Raw genomic sequence first — 20300 nt, forward strand, 5'->3', positions numbered from 1 at the left:
GGGGGTGACACTCGCCAGGAGAAAGGGTGGCCCCTCCAGGGGTGGTCAGTGCCTTGGAGGGTCTGGGGACAGGGAGGGATGGGAGCAGTGGGGGGCACACCCTGGATCTGGTGCTGGTGGCTCCACCTGCGGGGTCTTGGGGGTCCCCGAATCCCTCCAAAGGCAGGCAGCAGCATCTCAGCGGCTCTCAAGCCTCCTGCTTCCTTCCTCGCTGCGCTTCGTAATGGAGTTAAGGCACTTTGGGGTCTATCTGTCTTGGTGTGGATGAGCTTGCGCCCGGGAAATCTCCCCTAGCTCACCCTGAGCTCCCCGAGGGACAAAGTTATGCCGCATTCCCCTCGGGGGCCAGCCAAGCCCCTGGCATGGGGGGATTCCTGATAACATAAGACCCCCGGTGTTTCCTCTGACTTGCCCAGGGCCACACAGCGCAGAGGAAGAGGAGTGGGCACAAGAACTTCTGGTCAACGGTAGGCTTTGGGCTGCCTGCAAGGAGAGAGGGCAGGGGTGTGCTGATGAATGGTTAACAACCGGCTCTCTGGGAGAAAACGCCTGGATTTGTAGCATCTTAACAATCGGCTCTAGGCACGCAGGTTCCAGCACATGGGGTCACACGGCCACCTCCCTGCCCACCCTCCCTTCCAGCTCCTACCCACCCTTCAAATCCAGCTCCAGATCACCTCCCCCGGAAGCCTTCCCAGACCTCAGCAGCCGTCCCTGCCGTGGGCATCCCCAGCCCCTGTGCTCCCATTATGGCTCGCAGCTCACTTAACGGAAGTAGCTCGTTTAACTGTCTCCCTTCCTGCCGGGCGGTGACGCTGTGATGACCTCTTCCATGGTGTCCCCCCTCCTAGCACTGGGCCTGGCGCTCAGGAAGTGTTTGTTGAAAGGATGAATAATAAATGAAGGTGATGACGTGGACAGAACTGGGTTCCTCTGCTGTCACGCACCGGACTCTGGGCTAAGCACATCAATAGTGGCTCATTTCATCCTCACAACAACCCTTGGTGGGTATTGATGTGCCCATTTCACAGATGAGGAAACTGAGCCTCTGCTGTGGATGCCACTCAAAAGTGCTCCTGGCACCCGGGCTTCCCGCAGCCCTGAAGACGGGTGAGAACTGCCACGCTGTGCACAGCAAAGCGGGCTCAAGGGAGAGGCTCTACAAGGTTTAGGTAAAGGGCCTTGGCCAAGGCCATCCGAAAACTAAGTGGATGGGGGTGGGGCAGGAGCAGAACCCAGGGGTCTCTGAAGCCAAATGCAAAAGTGCTCGGTAAACTGTCAATTACCACTGGTATGTTAGAGCCAAAGGATTTTCGGCTGGAAGAATCTTGCCAGTTAGAGATTTTTAGTCCAATCCTCATTTTACAGGTGAGGAAACTAAAGCTCTGAGAGGGGAGGTGACCTGTCCAGCGTCACACAGGAGCACCCCAATCCTCACCCGCTCCACACGTTCCGTAACCCCACGATGCCATTATCACTCAGTGGCAGGGGGCACTGCACTTCACAGTTTGTTATGGAGGGTTTGCAAGGCAGTTCCTCCCCGATCCTCATGGGCCCCGGGAAAGCCCTGCTATCCCTGAAGCTCAGGGAAGGGAAGGGTCTATCCAAGCCCCATAAGAGAGGACACACGATTCCACACGCAAAGCCACCAGGGAGAAGGGAGAGAGCCACGGGCCGGGCCGGTGGGAAGCCTGAGGGTTGGGGCTCCGAGAGGGCTGGCGAAGCCCCCGGGCCCTTGGGCCCAGCCGCTGCAGGGCTGCCTTCTCGTGTCCCCTCTCATCCTCAAGATAGGGATACAAAGCCCCCACTTCCTGGAGTTGCTGAGGGTGAAATAAGTGTATCCTTGTCAGCGTGGGGCACGGGCTGGCATGGAGCGGATGCTGTTGTTTTGTGGCTGTTGTTGTTATTATTATTCTAATTGGGCAGGCGACTTTCCCTCTCGGTGCCTCAGTTTTCCGATCTGCAGGGCAAGGAGGGGTGATGACAGAGGTGTTTTCGACGTCCTTCCCGTGGTGATTGTCTGACGAACAGCCTTCTCAGCTCCCGGTGCTGAGCGGGTCTCAGAATTGCAGTGATTTTCTCTTAATACACTTTCCAGTCCCACACACACAGTTTCTTTTTCTGTACACCCATCCCGGCTGCCTCACTGTCAGCCCCTGAAGCGAGGACAGTGTCTTCGCGTCTCCGAATCCCCTGGTCCCGGCACCTGGGACGTGCTTGTCGAACGCTTGCTGAATGGAGTTGCTCTTGGCAGAAGTGAGTTCGCCGTCACTAGAGGTGTTCAAGTCAAGCCCGGGCAATGTTTTTGGTGTATCTGGTCCAAGGCTCTCTAGAGTCTGTGAATTTAAGTCCTAGGACCACGGACGGCTGCCCTGACCAATGCCATGCCCCCCACCCCCACCTCGGCCATGGAGTCCAATTCCATGAAATGAGTGTGAAGCGGAGACACTGCAGGTGCCGAGTCGATGTCAGAAGCGTCACCCGCCTGCTTCCCCTTTGTTCTCTTAACAGCACCCAGAGGTACTAACTGGGTGTAACGCCACCCAATTTTCAACTTCAGAGAGGGCAGATAACCCGTTGGAGGCCACACAGCTATGAAGTGGCAAACTTCAACTGGAGCCCCCCAGACCACCCAAAGCCTGCGCTCTTCCATCCCACCAGGCTGCCCTCTTCTCGCGGAGAAAGGCACAGAGGAGCGGGGTTGTCTCTGTTATGTGAACCTGGCCAGGTTGGCAGCTCGGCGGGCACCGGGGTGTGCGACTCGGCCGGGGGCCAAGTGGCCTGTGCAGACCCTGCCTGGGGCCTGGTGACGGAGCCTCTCTGGAGCTACGGCAGGGGGAAGATTCCCACTTCCTGAGCTGGGAGGGAGGAGCATTTCTGACACGCTGAGCTTGCTGAGTTCCCTTTCGTTCACTTTGGGTGATAACTGCGGAGCACCAGGCAGAGGGGCAGGCCCCAGGGGCTCAGCTCCCCCACGCTCGGCCCTCTGCTCCCTGGCAGGTCCCTTTACCAGTCTGAGCCTGATCGGTGCAAGGGATTGCCAGCAGTGGGTGCTCACTCAATGGCGCGTCTTACTGCTTGCTGGCGTTTGCGTCTGATCCATGCCAGCTCCCCTCGCTCCAAGGACTTGCCTTGGGCTGCCTGTCCCAGACACTCACGGGGACCCCAGGAGCCAAGGCAATATTATTTTATGTTTGCAACTATTTAATGGGCCAGCAACAGGCCAAGGGAGGCGGACAGCTGCAGATTTGATGCCTTCTTTCAGTAAGTTCAGGCGGGTGGAAATGTTTGCGTGAACCCCTAACTAGTCTCTGGAAAATTCCACTTTCTAATAGTTTTGGCAAAACATATCAAGAACCTAAGAGCTCTTGCTTGTTATTTCTGAGAATAATCAAAGGACGGGGAAAGCTTCATGCGCAGAGATGTTCATCACTGTCTCAAAGGAAACCATCTACATTTTAGGACGAGGGAAGTGGGTAAATACCAGACTCCATGTCCATGCAATGGATATTAAGCAGGCAAGAAAAACAATTGCTCCAAGGAGCTTGCCAAAAGTAAGAGAATGGTACCGTGCCTAGTAAGAACAGTTGGGAACTAAATTGTATACGCAACGAGGTGGAAAACCGTTTGGAAGGCAAAAATACCAAATTGTTACAGGTGGTGTTTGGCCTTGAGCACAGGACCATGGGAAGCTGTTATAGTTTCTGTTCTTTGCAGTAGTTCCTGAATTTTCTAGGAAGAACACGTAAAACTATTTAAACGAGCCAAGTGTTTTCTCATTCTAGTTTTTAAAAATAGAGACTTAATCATGGGTTAGTTTATGTAAGGTAATTGGCCAGCCCTTGCTCAAAGGAAGGTCCTTGCTTACGTCAACATTAGGAAAGAAAGGTACGATTTGTTTTAAATTAAAATGAAATGTTTAAAGTGTTTGCAGTCTATTCCTTTAACGAGTCTCCGTTTCACTCAAAACCCCCAGTCCCGAGCAGGTAGAATTGGTGAACTTTCAACTGAGATGCTGTTGAAAGGAAGAGGAGATTTCCTACTTAGGGCTGCAAAATCCACTCCTAATCACAGAATCCAACCTGATCCCACGAGTTCGGTTCCCCAGTGAAACAAGGCCAAGGACAACTCCTTGCCGACCTCCTTAGTCTGGATGCCGGCTCGGCGGGGCCCTGCCTTCCAGCGATGTTTTCAGGAAGGCTGTAGGGACCCCCGTTTCGGGAGCCAGTCGGCTGCCCTGGCTCAGGAAAGACCACCTGGCGTTCTGCCTGCGTTCTCTCCGATGTCCCTGGATGCCCCTGCCTCACAGTCGACGTGTTTGTGGCCGCAGGAAAGCCTGAAGCCAGCCTGATCTTTCCTCCTTTGTGCATTGCTTATCTCCACACCCCCTGAATCTGGAGGCTTGTAGCATATTCTTTTCCTCCTTGCAATTTAAAAATGCTGTGCCAGTGTATTTAGGGGAAGCGCTGGCATCCCTTTTCCACATCCTTTGGGGGTGGGAAGGCAGACCGTGATAGCTCCGTTTCAGGAGGAACTAGAGGCTGGGCCTGGAACTCAAGCTGCCACTCAGCATCTTGCTCCTCTGGCCATCTCTGAAGCCACCTGAGCCAGGATGCCTCTGGCAGGGGAGGGAAACCTGCTGCGTAACGAGAGAGCCAGGACGGTGCCGTCACGCGGGCAGGCATTCAGACCCAGCCCTGCCCCTCGCTGGCTGTGGGACTTGGAGGGAGCCCCTCTCTAAGCACGGTCCCCCACTTGAGGGACAGAAGGCGTGTCTCCAGCCTGCAGGGTTGCCGCAGGATGGCGGCCTGGCGTGACAGCCCCTGGTGCCCAGGTGTTAGCTGTCATCTCCCTTTCCTGTCGCAGGGCTAACAATGGCCTCTGCTCTCTCCCGTCCCAGGACTGTCCTGGGAAGTGACTCCCCATCCACTGCAGTCTAAACAGACTCTTAGAAGAAATTCCCCAGGCCACTGGCAAGGAAAGTCCCTTGGGCCGGTATTTATGCTCCCAGTAAACACTTGTGTCCGCAGGTGTATTTTCCGTGGCTGGGAGGAATGGAGTACAGAAAATGCAGGCACGGCTCAGTTCCAGGGTGGCGAGCGCGGGCAGGGCCTCTGGACATCCCCTGTCCTCCCGTGCAGGACAGAGGCCCATCTGGGCAGGCTCTCAGCCCAGCTCCCTCCCTCCCCACCGCAGCTGGCCCTTTGCTGCCCCCGGCCTCAGGAGTCCCTGTGTCCTCCTGCCAGATGTTGTGGGGGACGGAGAGGGCAGCACCAGGCCAGGTTCAAATCCCAGCTCCTCCTCCAATGACCTGCAAGGCACCTACTTCTGCAAAGCGGGGACACAAGCACCTACTTGGCAGGTCTGTCATGAGGAACAGTTTTGGGTTCTTTGTGGGTGGCAAGGGTGCCAGCAGGCCCGCCCTGTTGCCGCCCCTTTCCCATCCCACCAGGCAATTGCCCCCGCCCCTTTACCTGGACCCAGGAGCCTCAGGGGAAAGACGTCAACACCTGCCCACAACGACCAGGCAGGCATTACAGGTGCACCACAAGCTGGCTGTGGGGACACGCAGGCCGCAGAGGCAGGGAGGGACGTGGCCCGCATGTGAGCGTGCAAGGGGGAGTGTGCATGTGCAGGAGGGCGCACGAGTGTGTGTTGGGCAGGGGTGGCTGTGGCCAGAGGCGCAGGCAGCGGGGCTGGGATGGCTGGTGGGACGCGAGGAAGCAGCAGAGGTCCTGCCATCTGGCTGCTGACCCAGGGGGCTTACAGGTGAACCGTCAATGTGGTGCGCCAGGGTCCACCGGGGACGGGAACTGGGCTTACGGTGCCAAGCACCGTGCCAGAGTCACCTGGCCCTCACCTGTCTCTCCCCCCAGGCTCTGGGCTGCGGACAGAGGTCCTTAGGCCGGGGGCAGCCCAGGACAGTCAGTCGCTCAGTGCTGGTTCAGCGAGGAGAGGAACGAGCCAGCTTCCTGAGGGCACTGTGCTCCTTGGGGCACCGTCACGTCTTATTGGCCCAGCAGTGGCCATGGAGGGTGGTCTTATGTTGCCCCGATACAGGTGAGGAGGGCCGGGCTCAGAGAAGTCAGTGATTTGCCCGGAACCACTCAGCAGGTGATTGGCTGAGCCTGACCACAGCTCAGGGCTGTAGAACAGGAGGCCAGGAGGCCCCGCCTCCACCCGGGGGCCGTGACCCTGGACGGAGGCTGCCTCGGAGAGGCGGGCACCAGACACACCTTCCCGGGAGGAACTGTGCAGAGGCAGGCTTTGGCAGGTGAACAGGTAGTGGGTGCCACGAGGCGCCCAGGGGAGGTGGGGACCCTTGGTCCCATCCCCTTGGGAAAGCACCCTGGGCCCAGGACCAGTGCTGGTTCAGGAGTCCGAGCTGGCCTTTAGGACAAAGGAGGCTGGCCCCAGGGCGAGGCGCTTAAGAGATGAGCCTAGAGACCCCAAGCCTCACCTGGATGGTGCGTGCCCTTGGGACAGCGGGTGAGGATTCCAGGGCTCACGGGCTGTGGCTTCTGACAGCCAGGCGCCCCTGCCCCTCTTTACTGCAGGGCCCAGGCTCCCAGGGCCTGGCCGAGCCCATCAGGGTGCTGGGCAGAGGGTCTGCTCTGGGATGCCTCGCGCCCTGGAACCTTCTCTGTAGGCTGAGCTGGGCGCCGAGGATGGACAGGTGGGTAAGACGAGGACCGGGTCCTGGCGCCCGAGGCAGAAGCTTACAGGTTGGTGGCAGAGACAGACACACAGCATGGCCAGAGCTGTCACTGAGCGGCCACCTGGAGGGGCACCTGGGAGAGACCTGCCCTGGGGGAAGGGGTGTGGAAGGCTTCCTGGAAGAGGTGAGTCTACCGGATGAGAAGGAATTAGGCAAATGAAGATGCTAGAGCGGAATTCAGGCTCAGCCTTGTCAGAACAACCTAGAGAATTTCTAAAGAAGCTGGAAATCTGGATTTTTATGTGAAATATCCCAATTTCTAAATGCTGAACTCATATTTTTGGAAACACTGTTGACTATCACATTCTGAGCCTTCTGGCTTGGAGCTCTCAGATTGAGACCTATGTGTAAGGGTGAAAGCCCAGATACTCGGGGTCTGCAGGGCCTCGCCCTAACAGCTAACAACCGGACCTGGAGACCACCCCCACGGTGGGTCCGCTGCCCCGTGGGCCGCCAGATGCGTCGGGGGTCCCCACTTCATTTCAGGTAGTTTCCAATTTGGCCATTATTTACAGATGAAGGAACTAGGGCTCACAGAGCTAAGTCACTTGCCCCAGGTCGCACAGCCCAGGAGGTGGGATACGGTTCAACCTGGTAGCTCTTCCACACCCAGGTTCCCAGCTGCGGGGGGCAGGAGGGTGAGGCGCGAGGCAGGAGGGGGAAGGAGCAGCAGCCTCAGCGTGGGGGCCGGTGTCCAACGTGGCCCAGTTCATCCCTGTGCTTTGGGCTTCAGCAAACGCTCCCCGGCTCCCAGGCCTGCGGTGCACGGCGCCCCCCTTTCCCGCCACCGTCCTGCTTGCCCCCTGCACCCCCATGTTCTGGGTTCTAGTCCCTCATTTCTGGCTGTCTGGGGTGGAAGAGACTTTAGAGGTCCCTCATCCCACCCCATGTGACTAATGTGTGATGGGATGATTGTCCAAGGTGACAGGTGACCCCGGGGGGCACCGAGAGGCCACCCCCTCCCACCCCCGGGGCTTCGTAGAGGCTGCGCTGGGAAGGGGCTGCGCGGGGTGAAGCCGGCCAGTAAGAGGGCGGATGGACGGCTGTGCAACCTGGCAAGAAGTCCTCGTGTCATTCGGTCCCCCCAAGGTGGCTGCTGCAAGACCCTCGTGAGAAATCCAGTTTGGATGGAGATTTCCTCCGGAAGGGTAGAGAAGCCCGGGATAGTCCCCCAGGACCTTATCACCGTGCCCTCCTGGGGATTGATGGGGGGTGATCAATCAAAACAGCAAACGGCTGGAACCCTCCCTGCCATTGGCTAAGGGCGGGATAATGAATGGTTCAAAAAGCAAGCACGAAGCCTTCTTGCTCTCTCTTGCTCTCTTGCCTTCCCCCTGTCCCGGTGCCGGCCCGTGTGTCTGTTCCTGCCGTCTGCACCCTGCTCTCGCCGTTTTCCCTGCCATGATCGCCACGCAAGTAAAACCTGGGCATTTATAATCTATAAAGGGAACCTGTACTCTGTAAATCAGCCTGCTTTATCCCTTTTCAGCCCCTTCCTCTCTACCTGGGACTCCTGATCTCTTATTTTCTCCCATTTCTCGTCCCTCCCTGCCTGAATAAATTACTGGCCTAACTCACCGGATGTGCTCTTGAAATTCATTTCTGCAGCATAGCCAGGAACCTAGACAAAACCCAGTCACAGCGGTGTGAGCTCAGGGGCTCTGGGGGGACCCCGAGACGGCTCCCAGGCAGGAAGTTCAGGCACCAGAGCCGGCTCCCTGCAGGCGCTGTCCCCTTGCGCAGTGAGCACCAAATCCTGGGCTGGGTGCTGGGCTCCCAGCGGGGGGCAGAGGCAGGACGCAGCTCGATGCCCCCAGAAGCTTTAGGCCGAAAGCCACACCCAAGGGGTGCGCAGGGCGAGCTGTTCTCAGGAAGATGTTACCTGGCGGAGGGACGACCCCCGGGCACCTGGCCAAGGAGAAGGTGCCAATGAGAGGGAAAAGGGCTGTGGGGGGGCAATTCTCTCGGCTATGGGGACAAGGAGGAAGGGCCTGGGGACAGTGGCCTTGGGGCCCTGGTGGGACAGGGCCTGACTTTCCCTCTAGTTTGTGCCCCTCGGAGAGCCCTTTGCTGAGGCGGCCTGTCTGATGTGGTTCAAGGTCCACCTGCTTCTGTACCCTGAGATGTTCGGCAGGTCCCCGGGCCCCCCCGGGTGCAGGACAGGCACCTGCTGGAGGCCAGCCTCCAGGTGATTCTGATGCAGCACAGTTAGAGAACAGCTGCTCTGCCCACCGGGCCATGCCCATCCCTGGAGTGTGGGCGCTGTGAGGACCTCAAAGGCGAGAAGTGGCGTCATTGGAACAACCAGCTCCATAACGTCACGGAAACGACGGCGTGGCACCTGAGCCCTGCACTCTACAGTTTACAACACCCCACCCCCACAGAGCTCCAGCACAGGCACTGCTGAATTTCACATGCAGAACCGTGAGGCTCAGAAAAGCCAAGACACTTGTCTGAAATTGCTCAGCTAGCAAGTGAGTCTGGATGGGGTTCTGGAAGCCAGTTCCCTGTGACCCTAACTCACTGCCCCCTTCTCCCCTGGGACAAGACCAGAGAGGCCCAGGACGTTGAGGGTGGGTGGGCTGGAGAGGAAGCTAAGTCGGAGCCCTGAAGGACAGTGGGAGGAGGGCTCCTCTGTTGCTGCCCACGAGGCACTCGCCTGGGGACCCGAGCAGGTGCCTCCTGGGGCGCCCATTTCCCTGGGAATTGTGGGGGCTGCTGCCCCTCTGCAGCTCTGTCCCAGGCCTCATTCCTCCTCTGCGGGCAGCCCCTTTGCTCGCCAGGTGCACACCTGCACTCTGCCAAGACCTCCTGCTCAAAAAGCGGGAGGGGCACCCCCAGTGCACAGTTGAGAACCTGAGGCTCAGCGAGCTTCCCGGGCAGGTAAGAAACGTAGTGCAATTTGAACCCAGAGCCCATGTTTCTTCTCCCTGCTTTACACTGGGGCTTCACATTTTTCTGGCCTCCAGAACTCTACAGACCCCACTTTGCTGATTGAGTCAAAGAAATCCCTGACACACATTATTTTTATTTTTTTTTTGGAAAGGCAATCCAAGGGTGTGTTTTCGGAAAGCAGGGTCCCAGCACCCCAAGGATTCAGGGCTTGACACTGAGCACAGATCAGGGAGGTTAGAATGCTTAGCTCGTGGAGGACTAACAAGCAGAGCATCATAGAGTCACAGCCCAAGGAGCAGAAAGGGGGAGGCAGCCTTTGCTTTCCAAGGAGGGACTTTTAAACACTAGGAACTCTCCCAATTAAAAGAAGTAAATAAGTCAACTCCTGGTAAAGTAGTGAGCTCCCCGTCCCTGGAGGCATGTGAACGGAGGCAAGATGCTGGTGGGTCAGGAGACCCTGGCCTGGGTGGATGTTGGAAGTGCTGCCCTCAGAGTCCCACGTCTTAGTGGGTTCTAGTTGCTGGACCCATGAGCGCGAAACCCTCTGCAGGGCCTTCTGAATAGCCCGCTCCGGGGTGTTCAGTGCCTGCCACGAGACGAGGTCCATCCACTCGAGGTCCATCCATTTGTTCACCTCAGTTATTCAGCAGGTGCCGGCCGGGCAGGGGAGGCAGCTGTGCAGGGGACAGGCGAGCGCCCCGCCTCCCTCTGGGTGCCTCTCCTGGCCTGGGGTGGCCCCTCCCCTGCCCACAGCGGCACAGAGGAGGGGGAGGCCGCCCTAGGCGGGACCGCGGACGCCCCTTGAGCTTTTTATCCAGCCCACGGTGTTGGGACAAACCTCACGGCGCGGCCTTCCCCTGCTTGGGCTGATTGAACTCAGTCAATGCCAAGTTCTCAGACTCACTCAGGGGCCAGGCTCAGTCAACCATGGAGCCTCTCCCTGTGCGGGGGTCGAGGCCCTTGCCCCGGACACCAGGCTTTGCTGAGCCATGTGCCTCCCTGAGACTCAGTTTCCTCCACTGCGCGACGGGGTGCTCGTGACTGCAGGGGCGTGGCAAGTTCACGGCCAGCACGGGTGCCTTCTTAATTTCAACGCTTTTTAAAACCTCTTCTCCTGGCTGCCCCCCACTCCCACCTCCCAACGGGGGAAAACAGTACAGCACACCTTGCTCCCAGCCCGGGGGCTCCTGATTGCAGATGTGCCCTCACCGTACCGCTGCCGGAGGAGACGGTTCCTCCCGAGAAGCTGGGGGTGGGGGGGTATGGGGGCAGCTTCCCCTCGGGTTGCTCGCTCGCCCCTACGCACCCAAGCCCTCCTCTCATTCCGGAAGGAACAAGAGGCAGGGCTGGCTGGGGCCCCTCGGGGCCCCTGCACGGGGCCACAGCTCCCACTTCCTGTGGGCTGGCGGGAGCCGCAGGCGGCCTGTGACTCAGTGGGGCGCATTCGAACCTGCCCGGGAGAGCCATGCCCGCTGCCCGCCCCCACCCAGGGTCACGGAACTGTCGGCTCTCAGCAGCTCTCATAGTGGCTATCATTTATTGAGCACCCTCTGCATACACAGCACTTCACAGGCATGAGCCCATTTCGGTCTTTGCAACCACCCTACCGGGTCTTAGGCCCCCTTTTCATGGCTCAGGAAACTGGGACAAAGTAACTTGCCAACAATGTCACCCAAGGGCGAGAGGCAGGGCCGGGACTCCAACCCAGCGCTGGGTGCAAAGCCCGTGCTCGGAACCACTGCACCATCCTACCCTCTGCCTTGCATGCCAGGACGCCAAGGGGACACTGCGTCTAAGGTAACATCACCATCCGCCCCCCTAGCGAACAGAGGACAACATATGCCAACCCCCGTCCCATCTGCTGTCTGCTTTAACCCCGCCACTCCCTGAAAGCGGACGCGCAGAACACTTTGTAGACAGAGAAACAGAGGCTCAGAGAGGTTCAGTAGCTTGTCCGAGCTTGCACAGGACTGATGAGTAGCGCAGCTGTGAACGTAAAGCCCGATTCCAGAGTCTAAATCCAACACCCACCTGCACCTCACCGTGCTCGCTCGTCGCTGTTAGTCCGAGGTGTTCACCCAAGAGTCCGAGAAAATCAGATCGCTAAATCGCTCCCACGCGGGCCTGCTCTGCCCGCTCACTTCAGGGAGAAAACAAACCCAGCGTCCCTGAGACGAGTCCCTCCTCCCTGGTCAGACCTGGGGAAGGAAGGCAGCTTCTCCCAGGCTTCCCGGGACCTGAGGGACCCTCGCTTGCCCGCCCTCCCTCTGCGCTGGGCCGCCCCCCTGCCAAGGTGAGGCTCTGCACCCCCCCCGCCCGGCACCCACCTTGTCCGGCGCGAGCCCGCGCGGGCACCTCGGCTGCTCCCGCGTCCTCCGGCAGGGCTGCCTGACGCCCCCACCCCTGGCGGAGCCGGGCTGGAGCGGCCGGGGAACAGCTCATCTTTCAAGGGCTGGGCGGTGACGTCATCGGCCTCTCGGCACTTCCTCACTCCACCTCCAGCCGGGCTGCGTGCGGGGGAGCCGGGCCGGCGGCAGGTTCCAGAACCCCGACCCGCAGGGGTCAGGGCCCGGCTGCGAGGACCGCCGCCGCCCCTCCCGCCTCCCCACTGCCAAACTTGGGGATAGCCACCCGGCTGGACTTGCGCCTTCGCCGCAGGAGTGCGCCTCTGTGTCGACCGGCTGCCCACGGTGGGGGCGGCAAAGGGCCCTGGCCACAGCCAACCCATCCTGGAGGTCAGGCCCAGCGCCAGGGCTTCGCCTCTCCCAGCCTCAGTTTACTCGGCTGTGAAATGGAGTTGATTGTGATATGTGTCTCAGAGGGGGTGGGGGGAAGACTGCTAACCATACCTGACCCTTCTACAACGTGCCACACGTGCCGGGCACTTTCCTAAGCGTGCAAATGTGTGAACTGGGCTGACTGACTCAGCAACCCAGGCTGGCTGGCTCCAAAGTCTACCTTCCTAACCACTACGCTGTCCCCTCCTCAGTTACCGAGAAACGGAGGTGAGCAGCGGATGCGTAGCAAGTGATCCCCAAACCCGAGTTTCTTTCTTCTGGCTTTGGGTCAGGTAGCTGGCACACTCCATAAGTGAACAAATGGATCTAATAAAAAACATTTGTTATTTGTCCTCGTGGTTGTTTTGTGTCTGAGTTTTAGGTGTAAACAGTAGGTGTTTATGGAGAAGGTAAACTGGACGGAGGCCAGGTGGGCAGGGGTCATTCTGATTTTAAGTTATGCCAGGTATGCCTCCTGAGGCTGACAGTGGCAGAAACTCTGGAAACTTCTTCAGACAATGACCACCCTTGCCTGTCCTGCCTTCTGGTGACAGTGGACTGTCTGTCCTCCTGTGGGATGTGTAGACATGATTTCCTCCCACTTCAATGGCCAGATGGGATTTCTGTTTCACCAGGGAGACTTACTGAAATCCACAGCACTTAACACTCCCAGAGTTGGAAAGCTCAGGCGCTTTCAAAGCCTTTTTTTTTTTTTTTTTAAGTCTTAATATCCTTTCTTCAAAAGGGACCAGATGAAAGTGTGGGTCCGGTGGAGTTTGGGGGTGAAGAAGAGGACCAGAGTCCCACCTGCTCTCTCGCCTTTCCCCATCAACTCTGAACCAATTCCACAAACCACTGATCAAGTCCAATCCCATCACTGTAGGAAAGGGGAAACTGAGTCCCAGAAAGGTTTATGGGAGGCCTGGGCTTTGGCCCTGGCTGGAGCAGGGTGTAAGAACTTGAGAACAGCCTCCCCTGCCTTGGGTCCCTCTGTTGACTCAGCACATTGTCTGCCCAACCACACTGGGGCCACTTACCCTGAGGTTTCCAGACTTCCCAGGAGGGGTGAGGGTCTGTGGTAGGCTTCCCAGGGTCCACGGACTCTCTCAAATGGTTATGGACCTGTGCTGTGCCTTTTCCATGGGAGACGACATATAATAGCTTTTTATCATATTCTTCAAGGTGTCCGTGACCCACAAAAGGTTGAGAACCGCAAGAACAGACCTTGTGAAGTCCTTTCTAGCTTGAGCTCAGACATTCTGGTGTTCAATGTCTATGAGATAAAAATCCTCAAAGATCTGAATCTAATGTTTATTCTTCTATAAATACTGCTGACTGAGAGATCTCCAAAGGACATTCATCCTCTAGCCACAAACTTTTCCATCCGTCTCCCACTCTTCCACTTATCTGTACTTGTATCCATCCATCCATCCATCCATCATCCATCCATCATCCATCATCCATCCTCCTACCTGTCTGCCCACCCACCAACCCATCCATTCCATCCATCCACCTATCCATCCATCCATCCATCCACCTATCCATCCATCCTCCTATCCATCCGTCCACCCACTCATCTATCCATCATCCATCCATCCACCCATGCATCCACCTACCCATCCACCTACTCACCCAGCTCGGACACCCTCAAACCAGGCTGTGTGTGGTCAGGCAAAGTGAATGAATCCGAGGCACCCATGCTAGGGAGGAGTGTACCATTGAGGGCAGTCCCCTGCTTATGGGCAGAGCCGCGGTGGGGAAGCATTTCAAAAGGAACTCCTTATAGAACGCAGTGATAACACACACTAGTTTATGTCTGCATTATGCCTCTTTCATACTTCATTTTTGCTATTGGAAAATCTAGTTAAATCCTTCCTCTAAAATCTTTGCATCCCCTGCCTTATTAGACCCCTCACTACTCAGTCTGCTTGGCTGGGATCTATAGGGGGAGCCCTGCAGGCTCCTGGCTCCATCCAGCCCAGCTGCATTCAGGGGGGGCTGAAGGAGAGGTCGAGTTATTCCTCTGTAACCCTGATGGCCTCCCCACTGACCTAGGGCCCTCCCGTGGGGTGTGGTAAGGACCTGGCCCTCCTGGCTTTCTGGCCGTCTCACCTCTCCAGTCTCCCCTCCAGCCTTTCTGCTTTACCTACCTGGAACCACTTGAGGCTCCTACTAAGGCAGGAGCAAACTTGACTCTGGACCTTTGTACATGCCATAGTCTCTACCTGGAACGGCCTTGCTTGGCCCTTGCTTGGGTATCTCCTGCTTCTCTCTTAGGAGGTGGCTTAGAGCCTTCCCTGGTCACCTGGTCAAGGTCTGTGTCCTCTCTGTGCCCAGCAGCCTGACTGTCTGCTGCCACGAAGCTTGCCTTGATGCTCTCACTGGACTGAAAATGCCACGAGGTCAGGAACCCTGTCTTACTTCTTACCATCGCTCCTTGTGCCACCTGGCATCTTACAACTCCCTGCTGACAGAGCGATGACCCAAGCCGTCCTCGGGGACAAAGCCCCCGAATCCAACTTGTCTGGGTGAAGAAGAGACCAAACACCCAGAACAGCGCCAAGGCAGGCTGCGGACGTGTACACACACACGTTTCGTCAACGTCTGCCCCTCTGCTCCCACCGTCAGGACTGTCGTCTCCAAACGTCTGTGTGAGGTGATGTTCCTGACACCGCCTGGCGAGGCAGAGTGTGCTTTTGTCCAGGACTCCAGGGTGCTGAGCAGAAAGTCGAACCCCGCTCTCTGTTCCCAGCAGCCGCCTCCTCCAGAGGGCCAGCTTCCCGATCCCATCTGGAAAGTTAGAAGACAGACTGGACGGTCGGTGCTGATTTGGGTTCACACCACAACACACGCCAAGCTGTAGTTTAGCCCGATGGGCACAGACCCCACTCTGTGTGCCCATGACAGCCCTCCCTGCCTCTGCCCTCCTTGCAGACATCCCGCACCCCCGCAGAGGCATCACCCCAGCCCCAGCTGCCAGTGGCTCCCCACCACTGAACTCTACCGCTAGCCTCACCCACGCACCAGACCTTTTCCAGGCACATGCAGGGCATTCCACGGACTCTTCCCACGAAGCCAAGGACGTGGTTACCAGCCATTACCCAAAGACAGGCCAAGATGCGGCCGAGGGGGAAATGAACTTGACTGAGATGTGAGCCTAAGATTTGAACCCAGGTCTGACTCCATCGCTGCCTCCTCCCTTTTCCCCCAGATGAAAAAGCAGCTCTTTTTTCTCATAATACACAATATATGCCTACTTTTCTGTATTATTTGAGTTTAATGTGTAAAATAAAAAGTGAAAAGCAACTGAAAAGTGTACTGCCTGGAGTGGTTAACGAGTTGATGCAGTCCTTATACCTGTTTAAATTTCTATATCACATGTAATAGTTACAGTGTTATGTATGTCTATGCTTGGGTAGAATATATATCATTGTACATAAGTGGAGTTATATTATATATGCTATATATATGTACATGTATACATGTATTTTGTAGCTTGTTTTACCATGTAACACCGGCCTTTCTTTCAGTATTTTCTTCCACTGCTGGCTCCCCACCCTCGGGCCGCCACCCTCTCTGAGCCTCTGAACACGGGGCTTGACAGACAGCACCTGTCAATTGTGCAGGACCCCGTGCAAATGACAACGTGGGACTCCTTGCTCACAAAGCAGGGGGAAAGTCTTGATAAAGGCACTACAGAGAAAGACTTTTGCTTTCTTCCGCGGTTTCGCGCTCTCTCAACTTGTCATTGTGCTTTCATATATATTTAACTTTATCTTAAAAGAAGTTTTAGATTACAGAAAAGTTATCTGGAAAATAATGTGGATTTCCATTTACTCCACTTCCCCCCCCCCCCCACATTTCCCCCTATTAACATCTTTCATTAGTGTGGTGCATTTGTTACAATTGAACAAATTTTGAAGCTTTGCTACAAACCATGGTCAACAATTTACATTGTGGTTTACACTTTGCACCTTACAATTTTATAGGTTTTGACAAGATGTACACTGGCCTGTATCTAACATTGCAATACCACACAGAACAATTGCAGTGCCCTAAAAAATGCCCCATGTTCCACCTATTCTTCTCTCCCCTCTCCTCTCAGCACCTCTGGTGACCACTCTCCTTATATCGTTGTTACAGATTCTTCCATTCCTACAACAATATTAAGTCTACTTCGGTCCATAGTTGCATTCCCCCCTTATGTTCATTAATTCATCAATCTTGTGCATTTTGGGATGGCAATGCCCGCTCGGCTTCAGATTGAGAGGGGCATTGTGTTTTATTATTTGCTATTTAATTTTCTGGATAAAGAAACATTTTAAATTATTAGCATGACTTCTACTGTTCACCTTTATATTGTACAACACCAATTTTAAATGCAAATAAAAGTGCAAGCTACTCCCATATCAAGTCACTGCAGTTATACCATTCGCGTATTGTAGTTTGTACGTCCAGGGGTATTTTGTTCTTACCAGAATGGTGGAAAGGCTGCATAAAACTAATTCACCTGTCTTTATTTCACTTGTTAATCCGTGCACATCCCATCACTGTCTCTATTTTCAGCTTACCGAGGAGTGAGGAAGGACTGAAAGTAAAAGGAACTACAGGTTACCCTGGAGGAGTCCAGGGCTCCTGGTCCTGGGAGGTGCACACGGCCACCAGGGCAGAGACTGTGTCCCATTGGTCTACTTACCTGCAGTGTATGGGAAGCAAGTTCTCACCTTGGCACCAGCACTGACAGCTGTGAGAGCTCTGCAAAATGAATCCTAATTCCTGGCATGTGGTTGCTGGGGTAGCAAAGGGGAGAGGGAATGCCTGGCTCCTCCCCCAGTGCTTGGCAGGGACTGCGTTTCCCCAAATCTGAGACTTCATTTCGCATTAGAATACATTCTAACACATTCACACGCGGTCTATACTGACTGGGTTTGTGCATTTCATCTGTTATTATTCTTTGGTCCCTGAAAGCTGGTGCACCTTACGATAAGAGGTGCACCTTACAATAAGAGGAAATTTGCAAAGTGTTCCGTAAAGGTTTACTTAATGGGCTTTGAATAAATCAATGCTGAAAACAAGGGCAGTCCTTTCTGTTACTGGTGCAAAAATGGGAAAAGGCCTTGGAGGGGCAAGGGCAGGTGGGGCACGGAGGCCACCCCTTCCTCCGTCTGTCTGCCTGTCCCTCTCCTACCCTGGTCCTGCCGATATCCCCAGATTTGGCGGGAAGGGACCTCAGCTCGCCGGTCAGCCTGGCCAGGCTTCCTCACTCTGTCCTTGGCCCTGGGGCCGTCGCCAGCTGGTCGGGAGATGTGGTTACTCACTTCCTGCCGTGGGGCCGGCCAGCGGGGGGCTTCTGAGGCTGGGAATTCCTCGGTGGGTGGGGAGCGGCGGCTGGTTCCTGGCACCCCGCGGCCCCGCCTTCCTGGGGCCGACTGCTGAGCCAGAATCACCAGGGCCCTGGGTCCACCTGCTCCTCCGCATCTTCATCGGATCTGAGGCTCAGAGAGGGGGTTGAGTTGGGTTTAACTGGATCTGCCCAAAGGCTTCTCCGGACTCCAGGGGCTAGGAGGAGGCCCCGGGGGTGGCAGGCGGTCGGGGTGCTGGAAGCACATGGAGCTGCCTTCCCGCCACCCTCTGCTGCCCTCTCCAAACCAAACTCAGGTTCCATCCCTTTGGCCACCAGAGGCGGCACAGTGGGCCCCGGGCCTCAGGGGAGCCTGTAGGGACGGCTGGGCACCTGCTTCCAAGCCCACTCCTCAGTGTGGTGTGCAGAGCCCCCAGGGAGCTGGCTGCAGGCTTCCCACCCTGTCCGATCACCCCTCGGGCCCCTCTCCTGCCCCCAGGTCTCCAGCCCCACCGGACCCTCTTCGGGGCTCACACTGTGCTTCTGCTGTCCCCTCCTCTGGCACCCCCTCCCCTCCCCCTCGGCAGGGCCACACCCCTTGCTCTCCAGCCAGCTCAGACGCCACCTCCTCCTGGAAACCCCACTTCTCTCTGAGCTTCTCTATGGCTTCTGCGCCTAGCTCCCCAGGTGCCTGCTGACTCTTCCTCCCGCGAGGCCGTGGGCCCAAGTCCCCGGTCCATCTCTTGTCCCTGGGGGGCAGGGTGCTTGTGCACTCTAACCTCCCTGCCATTGATTTCCTTTTGTGACGTGAGATGATAATACCCCCCTCGCCGGGCTGCGATGAGTGAGATGAGACCGTTGATGTAAGGATTCGCCGACTGACAGGTCGGGGGGCCACAACGGAGGCACCGAGGGTGGGGGACAAACGTGTGTGCTCGAGACGGACTTCAAGCCCAGCTCTGCCCTTCGCCGGCTGCATGAACTTGGGCAGGTGCCCTGGCCTCCTGGAGAGTAAAATGGGCGTATTGAAAAAGCCATCACGGAGCGGCAGGGGTAAACGAGCAAGGATGGGTGCGAGGCCAGCCGTCACCTCACAGCGCCTCTCCTTGGCTTGGGTCCTACGAGTCCTCCCCTACACCTTTTCCCAATTGAGGTGCAATGAACATAACACAAATTAACCAGTTCGAAGCACGCGGTTCAATGGCATTTGTCCTGTTCACAGTGCTGAGCAACCATCTTCTCCACCTAGCTCTGAAGCATTTCCATCCTCTCCACAGGAGACCCCAGTACCCCTTGTTTCTGTTTCGAAGGCCTCTGAAGCAAATACCGTGAAATGGATCAATCAGTGGGAATTGATTTGCACGTGGATTTGAGGCCAGGAAGTTGTCAGATCGAAGCATCACCAAGGCGATGCTTTCTGCCTGAAGACTGGCACGCAGGGGCTGGCTGCCGGCCATCCTTGGTCCCCCTGTCACTTGGGAAGGCATAGGGCAGCACGTGCTGGTCTTGTCCATCTCTTCCAGGCTCTGCTTCAGCTTCTTGCTTTGGTGGCTTTCTAGCTCTCTCCCTGAATTTCATTCCGATTACATAGGACTCCAGTAATAGGACAGAGTTGATTCAATTGGGCCACACCTTAACTGAAGGCACCTCATCAAAAGGTCCTACTCACGATGGGTCCACGCCCACAGGCGTGGACTAAAGAGCATGCTTTTCTGGGGTACGTACAGCTTCATACCACCAGGCCCATCAAGCAGTGACTCTCTCTCCTCTTCCCTCTCCCCCAGCCCCTGCCAACCCCTAATTGGCCTTCTGACTTTGGATTTGCCTATTGTAGGCACTTCAGATAAATGGAATCACACAAGGTGTGGCCTTTTGTCACTGGCTTGTTGCACTCAACAGGTTGTCTTCTAGGATCACCCATGAGGTAGCGTGGATCAGCGCTCACGCCTTCCTTGGCTGAGTAATATTCCGTCGTATGGAGAGACCACACTTGCCTGTCCACCTGCCGTTGGGCTCAGGTTATTTCCACCTTCGGCTCCTGTGCTGGTGCTGTTATGAGCACGTGCAAACAAGTGCTTGCTGGAGCCCCTGTTCAGTCCTCCCGGTGTACACCCAGGAGTGGATTTGTGGGTCCCAGGGGAACTCTAGGTTTACTTTTTTGGGGAATCGCCAGACTGTTTTCCACACTGACTGTGCCGCTTTGCCATCTCACCAGCTGTGTTCTCCCTTCCCTTTTGTTCTCCTCTCCCGGGTCCACCTCAGGTTCTGTTGGGAGGGAGGGTGCATTGAGCTCGACGGGCAAGTCCTTCATCAGCATCCTCCTCCTTTCCACTGCCCACGTCGGCAGGGTGTTCTACAGTCCACTCAGGCACTTTCCCATGTGCTACTCATCTGAATCTTATTACGGAGGCCCAGAGAGATTGAGGGACCTGCCCAAGGCCACCCAGCTAAGAGGGGGCTGAATTGAAGTGGGAATCAGGTCCTGCTGACCCCTGGGCGCTGGCCTCTCCCCAAGGAGCTCCAGCCTCCCAGCTGCGTGGCCGGGTCCGCAGGCCAGGCTCTCCCTGGG

The 20300-nt window shown here is 56.5% G+C and overlaps 1 protein-coding gene across 2 annotated transcripts in view; it reads right to left on the minus strand.

Annotated features, from left to right (window-relative positions):
• BDKRB2 (bradykinin receptor B2) overlaps positions 1–12230 on the minus strand; it is a 38892-nt gene extending 26662 nt beyond the window's left edge. Inside the window, exon 1 of one of the 2 annotated variants that reach the window (XM_004481326.5) lies at positions 11941–12230. The gene's annotated coding sequence lies outside the window, so the exon portion shown is untranslated. The remainder of the gene's footprint in view (positions 1–11940) is intronic. The other variant, XM_058291990.1, reaches the window with a different exon arrangement.
• Positions 12231–20300: the final 8070 nt, after the last annotated feature.

This window comes from Dasypus novemcinctus, chromosome 3 (genome assembly GCF_030445035.2).
Source record: "Dasypus novemcinctus isolate mDasNov1 chromosome 3, mDasNov1.1.hap2, whole genome shotgun sequence".
NCBI lineage: Eukaryota > Metazoa > Chordata > Mammalia > Cingulata > Dasypodidae > Dasypus > Dasypus novemcinctus.